We start from the raw sequence: 12,339 nt of genomic DNA, 5'->3' as shown, positions 1-12,339 counted from the left end.
TCAGAGCTATGCAACCCCATCACCACTATTTAGTTGGAAGATTTTCATCGCCCCGGATATCCCATATGCATCAAGCATTTATCCCCCATTTCCCCCTTCCCCAGTCCCTGGCCATCAATAACCTGCATTCTGTCTTGGTGGATTTATCTATCTGGTATATTTCACGTACATGGAATTATAAAATGTGGCCTTTTGTGTCTGGCTTCCTTCACTTAGCATAACATATGAGTTTCATAGAGATTCTACTATTAAGTCTGTATTGCCTTCTCGGCTCACGCATCTTAAACTGTGATGTCAGAAGTAAACCCGAAGAATACACACGCTATTAGAAGTGATTGCATTGATCGGGTCTATATGCTGGGGGAAGAGTTACATACATATACACCAAAACCTAAGAATAAGTCTAGGATCATGCGTCCGATCTCTCCCTTGAGAGCCACAAGTCTGTAAAAACAACGGTGGGGTTAGGACTCCGTGTTTTCACTGCCAAGGGCCTGTGTTCAATCCCTGGTCAGGGAACTAAGATCCCACAAGCTGCGCCGTGTGGCGCACCAAAAAAAAAAAAAAGAAAAAAGAAATCAGCAGTAAATGGAGAAATAACATTCATGAGTTGGAAAGCTCTGTATTATAGTATCAGTTCTTTCCAAATTGTTCTACAGCTTCCGTTGTAGGGGAGCAAAACTTGGTACCCCAAAACGTCTCTTGATCAAGTGCATTATCTTGAGCTGAAAACAATGGAGGCTCAAAAGACTCGGGAAGAAACTTTGACTTTCCCCCCTAACTTCCTAAAAAATTTTAGACAGAGGGTCTCTTCTTGGAATAGAGCTACCACCAGAGGTATATGCAAAGAACATGACCTAAGTGTGACAGGGGAAACTCAGCAGAGCCTGGAGATCAGAGTCCACTCTATGTTCCTGCCTGGCCCAACAAACGCTTGTTTACCCAACATTTGCTTTTCCGTCTTCATGTGAATTGCCTTTCTCCCCTTTGAAGTCCCAAACAGCTACCCACAACATCCTCTTTTGTCTTGAGAAATGGAATATTTCCTGCCACATCCGTAAACAAAGGATGTCCCAGTCAACAGCGATTATAGCCACCAGTGAGCTGGTGAGCCCCGGGGGAACTCAGGAAGGAAAACAAAGAACACCCACTGCAGCCACGCCCCACGGTGAGCCCCGGGGGAACTCAGGATGAGGAAGCGCAGAATACTGACCCCAGGTAGCCGAGCTGCCTCTCCAAGGCATGGTTTCAGTGAGCCCGGACTCTTGCATCTTCCCCTACACAGAAAAGCGCTAAGTGCCTTAACTCGAGATATCTGGTTGTCTTTCATTAACGGTACCCTTTTGCTCCTACCACCTGCCCTTTGTTGCAAAACTCCTGTATATCCTAGCTCCCCCCTCACCTCAGAGCAGTTCTCTCAGGGTTACTTGAGACCCTGACTCCCAGGCTTGAAGTGCTCAGCATGTCCCCCAAGTATAACAGAACTCTCAACTTTTAGGTGGTGAAAATATTTGGGGGTTTTCTGTTTGTTTTTTAGCGGTACGCGGGACTCTCACCGTTGCAGCCTCTCCCGTTGCGGAGCACAGGCTCCGGACGCGCAGGCGCAGCGGCCACGGCTCACGGGTTCCCGGATGTGGGATCTTCCCGGAACCGGAGCACGAACCCGTGTCCCCCGCATCGGCAGGCGGACTCTCCACCACTGCGCCACCAGGGAAGCCCGGAAAATATTTTTTCAGTCGGCAGTCTTTAGCTGAAGATGGTACTTAAGGTAAGGGTTTTGGCCATTTTGGCCAGTTAGGCTGTCTCCCTGACTCTCTCCCATTTATACGTACGGCATGAAACAACTGTCAGATTTTTTTCTTGTTAATCAGTCTCACGTCAATTCTTAGGCCAGCCAGAAGAACCTAGAAGGGTAGAGGAACATTTCTTCCTCCCTGACGTATTAAAACAAGATAAGGGCTTAGCTGGTGGTGCAGTGGTTGAGAGTCCGCCTGCCGATGCAGGGAACGCGGGTTCGTGCCCCGGTCCGGGAGGATCCCACGTGCCGCGGATTGGCTGCGCCGGTGAGCCGTGGCCGCTGCGCCTGCGCGTCCGGAGCCTGCGCTCTACAGCCCGCGAGCCACAACTACTGAGCCTGCGCTCTAGAGCCCGAGCTCTGCAACAAGAGAAGCCACCACAATGAGAAGCCCGCGCACCGCAACGAAGAGTGTACCCCGCTCGCCGCAACTAGAGAAAGCCCGCGCGCAGCAACGAAGACCCGACGCAGCCAAAAATAAATAAGTAGATAAATTTAAACTGAGAAAACACCACTGCCAAAAACTTGCCGGTGGTTTTCGCTACAGCTTTAAACTAAGCACATGTGCTCTATGACACAGCAATTTTACCTCCGATTAGAAACCCCACAACAATCAGTGCTTCGGTCTGCAAAAGATGCACGCACATCTGTTCACAGAACCTTTATTCTTCATGTCCCCAAACTGTAGTTGTAAAAGAAACCGTACAAGAACTCTAATTGAGTTGATTCAATGTGTATGAAGTTCAAAACAAGCAAACCTATGGTGGTAGTAGTCAGAATAGCGGTTGCCTTTCGCAGACAGCTCAGAGAGAAGAGTGAACATCCACTGGAAAAGTTGTCTATTGATCTGGTTCGCGATTACATGGGACTCTGACTATATGAACATACACTGATGTAATCGCTAATCAAGTATGATTAGCTAATTAAGTATGATAGTAAATATGTACAACTAGAGATTTTATTTATACATATAAAGACAAATGCACACACGAAAAAAGTTTCAAAAAATCAAGAGGGAGTTAGCATAGCTTTTTAACTTAGAAGTGACATAATAAAAGACAAAACATGACTGCATAAGATGTTCACTTTATAAACATACCCCCTTTATCTGGATACTGTCCTTTACATTTTCTGTAATCCCCGTCTGTAGGGCCTTAACTATACTTACACCCCTACTTCCCTATCGATACTTTTGAGCTTTGAGCTTTTTCGGCTGGCAATAAGATACTGGAATGTCCCCCCCCTGGGCAGAAACCGTTCCGAGCAAACAGGTATGGCGGGGGATAAGACCTCGAGCAAACAAGTATGGCGGGTGATAAGAATGATTAAGCCAGAGTTTAAAGGTCGCCCTAGCCAACCATAACTCATGTGACTCAACCCCCCACCACAAAAACACGAAAATGTAAAGTAGGCATCCGACAGCTAACCAATCAAGGAACTAGAGCCAAGACCCCACTCCGGTAAATGTAAAGTAGGCATCCGACAGCCAACCAATCAAGGAAGTAGAGCCAAGTCCCCACTCCGGTCCAGGAACAAACAAACCAATGAGAAAAAAAACCCTTGATATATCCACACTTTGCATAATGAAAAATGAAAGCTATAAAATGTACGTGATTCCGCTTGGGGGGGGTTCCTCTTCGGCCTCCTGCGTGAGGACCAAGGAACCCCGGTGCACCGGCTCCTAATAAACCTCTTGCGTGTTGCAGCGATTCTCGACTCTTGGCGGTTCTTGGGCGAGCTGGGATCCCTCGGAGACCGTTCAGGTCTAACACGTCTTTCTAAGGAGTCACTGTGATACTCGGCATCTGAGTATTCACCATGTACAGGAACTATTATAAGCTCTTCTACGGATCATATTTTTTTCTTGCAACCATCTTATTGGGTAAATTCTATTATCGATGCTTCTTACGACGAATCTGAGGCTTAGGGAATTGGTTCTCAAAGTACGGTCCGCAGACCACGGCATCATCTGGAAACTCATGAAAATGCAGATTCTTAAGCCCTATCCCCAGCCCTACAAAATCCAAAACTCTGGAGATGGGCCCTGAAAACCGTGTTTTAACAAAGCTTCCAGGTGACTAAGATAAATGCTAGTTTTAGGATCACGGGCACAGGGAAACAAAGGCTCAAGTACTCCCATCTGCTCAAGCTGAAGCCAAGATTATCTCCAGGAGTTGAACTCAAGAACCTGTGCTCTCAATCACTGACACTTCCTCAATGGAACAAAAAGCAAATAAATAAACAAAAATCCTTACATCCTCTGGCATTAAATGGGCAACAGGGCGGAAGGTTCACAAGATGAAAAACACTGTTAAGTCAGTACGTAGGGGGGGGAATTACACCCAATTAGAGGATTTATTGTGAAAAATGTTTCAAATCACAACATATGATAAGAGCTCACAATTGTTATATTTAATATAAAAATGCTCGTGCTAAAATGCTAAGTCATAAAAGCACAATAACCAAAAAGCGTCACCACACCGGCAACGTGCCAACCGAAGCGAGACAGACAATCACCTCCTCAGACAGAAAAGTCCTAGAAGCACATACACCCCCAAACCCCAACGACTGTCTTTGAGTTTCCACGCCATGGATGGTTTTATCCAGTTATTGTCCCTTTTGTCACTGCTCTCTCTAATGAACCTGCATTTGGTTGCGGGAAGAAAAAATGTTAAAGGGAAATGAGTCACCCGGGTCATAGAAAGTCAAAGGGTAATAAACACGCCGCCTGTCACGTTTTTCCGTTCAGATGAGGAGGAAGAAATTTCAGGAAGGTGGTAGGGGACGAGGTTAGAAGCCAGATCGAGTGGACCGGGGCGCACAGGACTGATGGGGGCTTGCAGCCACACAGGGCTCTTTGTAGAAACCTGGCAGGGAGAGTGAAAGCCTACGTTTCAGGTTTAAGAGCCCACAGGTGAAGGGAGGGGTGAAGGTCCTTGACAAGCACGCCGAAGTGAGGGGTACACGAAAGCTGATGGGATTTGGGGTCAGACAGCGATAAGGAAAAAGGCTTGCACCTCAAGACGGAGCCCACAGAGCAGCACAGTATGAATGAAGCAGGCCATTAAAACAGGCAGAAAGTCACCATCTCGTTCCAGCCTGAGTGCTGCTTACAGATCAGTAAGTTGGTCCTCACGTCACTCAAGGACGACCAGTTAGGATTGCAGGCAACACCACGAACTGCTCGTTTGCTGAAGGAGGTAGCCCAGTAGAGCACACCCGCATTAGAGCCACGTGGGAAAAGAAGGCAGGTAAATACCCAAGACTGAAGGGTGCACAGAGGTAGTTAGCTCTCTAACCACCCAGGAGACGGAGCCTAATTCCTTGAAGGAGGTACTGGGGGGAAACCCGAATGAAGTCAGAGAAGGAAGCAAAAGAGGAATTTCGGGTTTCGTACAAATGGGTAAGGGTGAGCGGGTCCCTGTGAGAACCCCCAGAGTGGAGGGTGACACACACCTCTGGCTTCGTACCCTAAGCCCGCTCAAGTAACTGGATAAGTCATTTAATTTCTAGTTCCCACTGCTGAGCCTGTTTGGCCGAGAGCCGCGCCTGAAACCATGCGATGCCAGGAATATAGTGGCTCCTTCGCCGAGTGAAGATGCCTTGTGCTGACAGCAGCAGAGACACTCACACTTCGGTCATTCTCTCTGCTCTCACCACCGTGAAAGCGGACTGTTCCCACCCAGGATGAGTGGGTGACGGGGGGGAAAAAGGGGGAGTCCACGACCTGGGTATATTCATACGCAGATAAAAACAGGACTTGAGAGGCAGCCTTGAAAAATGAGTAAGAAAGTGAGTTCATGGAGTCAAATGGACTACAGGTGAATAGCTTTACCCTTAGCGGAAAGCGGTTCTTTGATTTGTTCTGCGGGTTTTTCGTTTTGTTTTGTTTTTGGCCGTGCCACTGGGCACGTGGGATCTTAGCTCCCAAACCAGGGATGGAACCCGAGGCCCCTGCAGTGGAATCTCGGAACCCTAACCATTGGACGCCGGGCAAGTCCCAAGCAGTTCTTTATCTGAACGGGGCAAGACCAGTGCTGTTAAACTTAGGACCTGAGCTGGAACAAGCCTGAAAGGCTCCGCTGGGACAGCCAAATAAAAGCAAAAGCGGGCTTCCCTGGTGGCGCGGCGGTTGAGGGTCCGCCTGCCGATGCAGGGGACGCGGGTTCGTGCCCCGGGCCGGGAAGATCCCACGTGCAGCGGAGCGGCTGGGCCCGTGAACCGTGGCCGCTGAGCCTGCGCGTCCGGAGCCTGTGCTCCGCAACGGGAGAGGCCGCAGCAGTGAGAGGCCCGCGTACCACAAAAAAAAAAAAGAAAGAAAGAAAGCAAAAGCACTTGCTGAAAGCAAGCGATATGTTGCCATATCTGGAACTACAGAATTGCTCGGGACTCTGCATCTAATTAGCAGCAGTAGTTCCCCTTGATGCTCTGTCACCACAAGCATTTGGGGGGGAAAAAAATACAAATTTATAAATTCGTGACCACGTCGCTGTCCCTCACCCTTCATGACAGTGACACCTGCATCCGTCTTTTGAGAACAAGGAGTGATACCATCCCAAATTATAGATGAAAAACGGAGGCTCAAACACCGTAGTCCGCTGCTCAAAATTACAGTAGGAATGCAAAGACGCCGCACGTGGGCCTGAGGGATCTCTCTGGGGTGATGGGAACGTCCTGAAATTGGGTTATAGTTACGGTTGCACAGCTCTGTTGTAAGTCTGCTAAAAGTCACTGTACACTTAAAATGGGTGGATTTTGCAAGATGGAAATCATACCTTAAACACTTAAAAATACTTAATACTTAAACTTAAAATACTTAAACACTTAAAAATAGCATTGGAAGAAAAAAATTACACATGAACTCATTGGCAGCTGCCCCCCCTCCAAACCTCGCCTCCTCCTTATAGAGAGCTCAACTTGAGCTCTGCAAAAACCTCCTCAAGGTCTCACGCCACCCATTCAAGCTCGCAACATTCTGTGCTAGAGACTCCACCCATAATTGCCACCGACTTAAGAGATCAGACAGACAAACAGGTACAAGAGGAGGTACTCACCTCCCCTTGGCTACGACTCAGTTGCGACCTGTGCGTTATTTCGCGCAAAGCAAAACCTCCAGCAAGAGAAATTCTTCTACCAGCCCGCACTCTGTGATTGGCCCATGGGACCTGGGGGAAGGGCGGGACTTCCTGCCCAGGGGGAAATGGCTCCCCTTATAATGATCGACCGGTGGTTCTCAATCTTTAAAATGAGACTCACATGGAAATCACCCAGGTCCTATCCTTGGTCGTCCTACTTGAATTGGTCTGGGGTGGGCTTTAAGGAGCCAGGAGTCTTCAAAAGCCCCCCAGGTGATTCTGCTACTGACCAGGGTTCTTCGCCTTCCCCAATCAATAGAAATTGATCAGAGGCCAGACAAGAAATTCGTGCAAGGTTTTATTGGGGCACTTGCTGCAGCAGGGGGGAGAGAGAACAAACATCAGCTTCCTTTGCTGGCTTGCTCCCCAAGGCAGGGGGAGGGGGGTGAGCTCTCTCCTTATATGGGGAGAGGGTAGGGGTGCGTCCAGGGGGTCGGGCTGGAGAGGGTGCTTAGGTGGTTTGCCCACCCCTGAGGTGGTGTTTTGTGCAGGGCGGGGCATGCTCAGTACCTTGCTTTTGCTCCCCCCCCCCCCCCCCACACACACACACACACACCCCCACCCCCGCTTTTGCTCCGGGCTCTTCAAAATTGTCAGTTGCGTTTTTTGGTCTCTTTGTATCGAATTTGCCGCACCTGTAGGCAGGCACGCAGTTATTTTTAGTCCCATGTAGTTTATTTGTATTTTGTTGCTGGAGAAGCCCAGGTGCAAAGGGTCCCAGGTCCCAGCCCGTCTCAATTCTTGTATTTTTTTTAATTTTTAAACATTGCTGTTTACTATATTTTATTTATTTATTTTTAATTTTTGGCCGCACCACGCAGCATGTGGGATCTTAGTTCCCCAACCCGGGATCGAACCCACGTCCCCTGCCTTGGAAGGCGGATTCTTAACCACTGCACCACCAGGGGTTTCCCCAGCCTGACTCAATCTCTCTCCCAGACCAACTAGGTCAGTTTTTTCAACCTTGGCACCTAGCAGTATTTTGAGATGGCTGATTCTTTGTTATGGGGAGCCGTCCTGTCCATGGTAGGATGTTTAGCAACATCCCTGGTCTCTACCCACTAGATTCCAGTAGCACCATCCAGTTCTGACAACCAAAAATGTCTCTGAACTTTGTCAAATGTCCGCTGGGGAACAAAAATCACCCCTGGATGAGAACCACTGACACAGGTGCAATTAGCTGACTCCATCATACCAAAGATATTGAAATGCAAACATATTCTCTGTTAGCTAAAATGTATCTATCACAGTGGTCAAGTTCATTTGTTCTACAGTTGATGGTATTAGTTACTGTTGACATTTAAGTGTGCATCATGTCACTTATTTTGTATCAATTCTTATAGATATTAATTTTAACTCATTTTGCCTCTTTGAGAGCCAATGTTTTTCAAGGGAAAAAAATGGAAAACCTGAGCAATCTCCAGGCTCTATGACTGGAAAATAGCCTGTGGCTAAATAACAATATTCAATATCTTGTAAGAACCTATAATGGAATATAATCAGAAAAAAATAACTGAATCACTATGCTGTACACCTGAAACTAACAGTATTTTAAATCAACTCTACTTCCATTTTTTTAAACCATAAAATTTAGTGATAATAACATGTCACGTACATTCTAAGCCCATTGCATATATTATCTCATTCAATCCTCAAACAATAAATATGAGGCAGGTATTACTATTATCATAACTGTTTTGTAAACCTGAGGCAGAGAGTGTGAAAGGCAGTCAAAATCTAGAACACATACTTTTTTTTTCTTTTAATAAATTTATTTATTTTATTTTTTATTTTTTGGCTGTGTTGGGTCTTTGTTGCTGCACACGGACTTTCTCTACTTGCCGCGAGTGGGGGCTACTCTTTGTTGAGGTGCGCGGGCTTCTTACTGCGGTGGCTTCTCTTGTTGCAGAGCACGGGCTCTAGGCACGTGGGCTTCAGTAGTTGCAGCACGTGGGCTCAGAAGTTGTGACACACGGGCTCAGTAGTTGTGGCTCGCGGGCTCTAGAGCACAGGCTCAGTAGCTGTAGTGCACGGGGCTTAGTTGCTCTGCAGCATGTGGGATCCTCCCGGACCAGGGATCGAATCTGTGTCCCCTGTATTGGCAGGCAGATTCTCAACCACTGTGCCACCAGGGAAGCCCTAGAGCACATGCTCTTAACCAGAGGTCAGCAAACTTTTTCTGCAGAGCCAGATAGTAAATACTTTCAATTTTGCAGGAAATATATTATCCGTAGCAACTACTCAATTCTGCCATTGCAGAAAGAAAGCAGCCACAGACACTATATAGCGAATGGGCTGTGTTCCAATAAAACTTTATTGACAAAAACAAGCCGTAGGCCAGATTCAGCCATTGGCCACAGGTTGCTGGTCCTTGCTGTTGTCTTTTGTTCTCAACTTTCTATTTTAAATTGCAGAAATAGAGGGAAAGGGTGAGGGAGAGAGATGGGGAGAGGAAAGGAGTTAAAGGAATAAAGAAGACAGAAATGAGAATTAAATAATGTCAAGGACATTCTTCGGGTCACAGTAGGTTCTCTACATAATTAAACATGTGAAATCTCCACCACACATCTGTGAAGAGGACAATATTTCAAATATACTATTGAGAATTGAAGTTCAAAGACATTGCAGAGCTTGACAAAAGTCTCAGAACTATCAGGGCAGATAAACCCAGAACAGAAAGATATTAAAACCTCTCCCCAATAAAATTCTTCTCTAACAATAGAAGGAGGTCATATCCTCCCAATGCTGCACACCAGGATTCATCAGACATTAGGGGGATCTTGTAGCCTTGGCTGATATATAAGTGACAGATATAGCTGTGTGATATTAATCCAATGTTTATTATAGTTATTCTCAGTAAGACACTTGGTCTGATGCACCTGTGATAGCTAGAAGTGGGAGTTACTGAGGGAGATTTTAAATTTCTGATTTTATTTCTTTGGTTTCCCTAGAAATATTTACATTTTGCTTTATTACATGAGTCTGCTTTTTTCCAGCTTTATTGTGATATAATTGACAAATAGAAATTTTATATATTTAAGGTATACAGTGTGATATTTTGTTATACATTTACATTGTGAAATGATCACCACCATCAAGCTAACACATCCATCACCTCACATAGTGCGTGTGTGTGTGTGTGTGTGTGTGTGTGTGTGTGTGTGTGTAAGAAGTGTTTTCTATTTTGCCCTGATTTGCTGAAATTGAAAGATCTTTGGCCAGAGACGTTCTGGATATTTTTACTCAAAACATAGGAGAAAAACCTTGATAACTGTTGTCAACTTTTCTTTCTGTCTCCCTTGAAAATAAACTGTGTAATATTATGTTTGCCCTTATCAATCAGCCTAAGCAAATGGGAACTGAAATCACATCTTGCTATGTGTCAACTTACTATTTCTGGCACTTTGATGCTTCTATACACACACAAACAACACAAACCCTGAAAATATACTTCTCCTTCACTGTGTAAAAAGTCACATCTTGGGGCTTCCCTGGTGGCGCAGTGGTTGAGGGTCCGCCTGCCGATGCAGGGGACGCGGGTTCGTGCCCCGGTCCGGGAAGATCCCACATGCCGCGGAGCAACTAAGCCCGTGCGCCACAGCTACTGAGCCCACGTGCCACAGCTACTGAAGCCCGTGCGCCCAGAGCCCGTGCTCTGCAACAAGAGAAGCCACTGCAGTGAGAAGCCCGCGCCCTGCAACGAAGAGTAGCCCCCGCTCGCCGCAACTAGAGAAAGCCCGCGGGCAGCAACGAAGACCCAACGCAGCCGAAAATAAATAGATTGATTGATTTTTTAAAGAAAGATCTACTCTCTTAGCAAATTTCAGGTATATAATACAGTATTATTCACTAGGGTCACCAAGCTGTACATGAGATCTCCAAAACTTATTCATCTTTTAACGGAAGATTTGTTGCATGGAAGTATTGTGAATCTGAAAGAACAAAACAGATATTGAGCGATAGGCCTGCAAAACCAGGACTATAATGCCAATAAGAAACATGGCGGCCAATATCTTTGGTCTCCTGTTTTCATAGGTATTTGTACTTTAATTATCCTCTCCCCCTTCTCACGCCCCATTTCCACATACACGTGGGTGAATACGGTTACCAATGGTTACGTGCCTCTCGTCACAGGTCAAATACAGGGGGTAGTTATCTCGTATCTTCTAACGAAGGGGGATAGAAAGCTAATCCCGCTGACTTGATTCAAGTGTGCATTCCTATCATGGAGGAGAAGTTGTCCAGGTGAGTTATGCACTAGGTAGGTATTAGAGGTAACATCACAGATGTATTCAGCAGCTCCACCTCCAGTGCCAAGTATGATACAACCATCAGCCAAGATCATCCAAGCTTCCAAAGCTGCAGAGTGGCTTTATACCATTACGACGTTAGCATGATAGCATCATTTTTCCCTACCAAATTGATATGGAACTCTACTTTGCAGCACATACTAACCAGGAAAGATGGCCCTTGCTCTGCACATCCCTGAATCATGAGAGCTGCGGGCACTTGGGCATCTGGAATGACTCTCCTTGAAGCAACAAGAAATTCCCCCCCAGCCTTTTGACCTCCTAGGTTGAAGACAGATGAATCTAACGCTCGCATCCAGAAGCTACTGAAAGAAATGAAGGAAAGCAACCCACGACTGGCTATTGAGAGCGATCGTCGAGATCCAAAAAAAGGACAGATCTTCTTCTCATGCTTTCGGTTTCTGAATCCCCCTGGAGTCGCTCTCTCTCCAATAAAGTCCTGGATCCATCGTCAAGGTGATGGTGAGCTTCCTAGGATCCTTCTCAGGGATGTCAGCTGCTGAGCCAGATGTTATTTTAGCCGCGGTTGTACCTCCAGTTTACATAAAACGTACACACATCACTTAACCCTGCTGCGGATGAAATGTCTATATCTCAAGTATATCAAGGGAAATAAAGGTGAAGGCATTCATGGATAAAGTCTTATTTATTAATGGATTCTGACCAAACTTAGAGAAAAGTTGCTTCATCCGGGGAGAATTTAGCCTGGCGGGGGGAATGGGAAAGAAATGTTCGTGATCACACTCGTTTGCCCGCCTTGCCTTGCTGCCCGGTTCCTGCCAATCTTCCTCGTGGCCCCTGGGAAAAGTTACCTACCGAAGTCAGGGCCTGAGGTTCTCTCCGATAGGAGCTGGGACCCCAGATGTGTCCAAGAGTCATATTCATGGAAGAGCCAGACTTTGGATTTCAGCAGTGTCAGCAACCGAGAGGCTTCAATTTAGCAGGAGGAGGCAGCCCCCAACAGGGTGCTGGAGTCTGGCAACAGGGAAGGGAAAGAATTCCTGGGGTATCTCACCTAATTCCCTAGGACAAGTGACCCCATACAGAGATGGATGGGTGTTAAAGAGCAGGGTTTTGGGCTTCCCTGGTGGCGCAGTGG

The sequence above is a fragment of the Kogia breviceps genome, chromosome 18, assembly GCF_026419965.1.
Source record: "Kogia breviceps isolate mKogBre1 chromosome 18, mKogBre1 haplotype 1, whole genome shotgun sequence".
NCBI lineage: Eukaryota > Metazoa > Chordata > Mammalia > Artiodactyla > Physeteridae > Kogia > Kogia breviceps.
Note: the sequence above shows the minus strand (reverse complement) of the source record.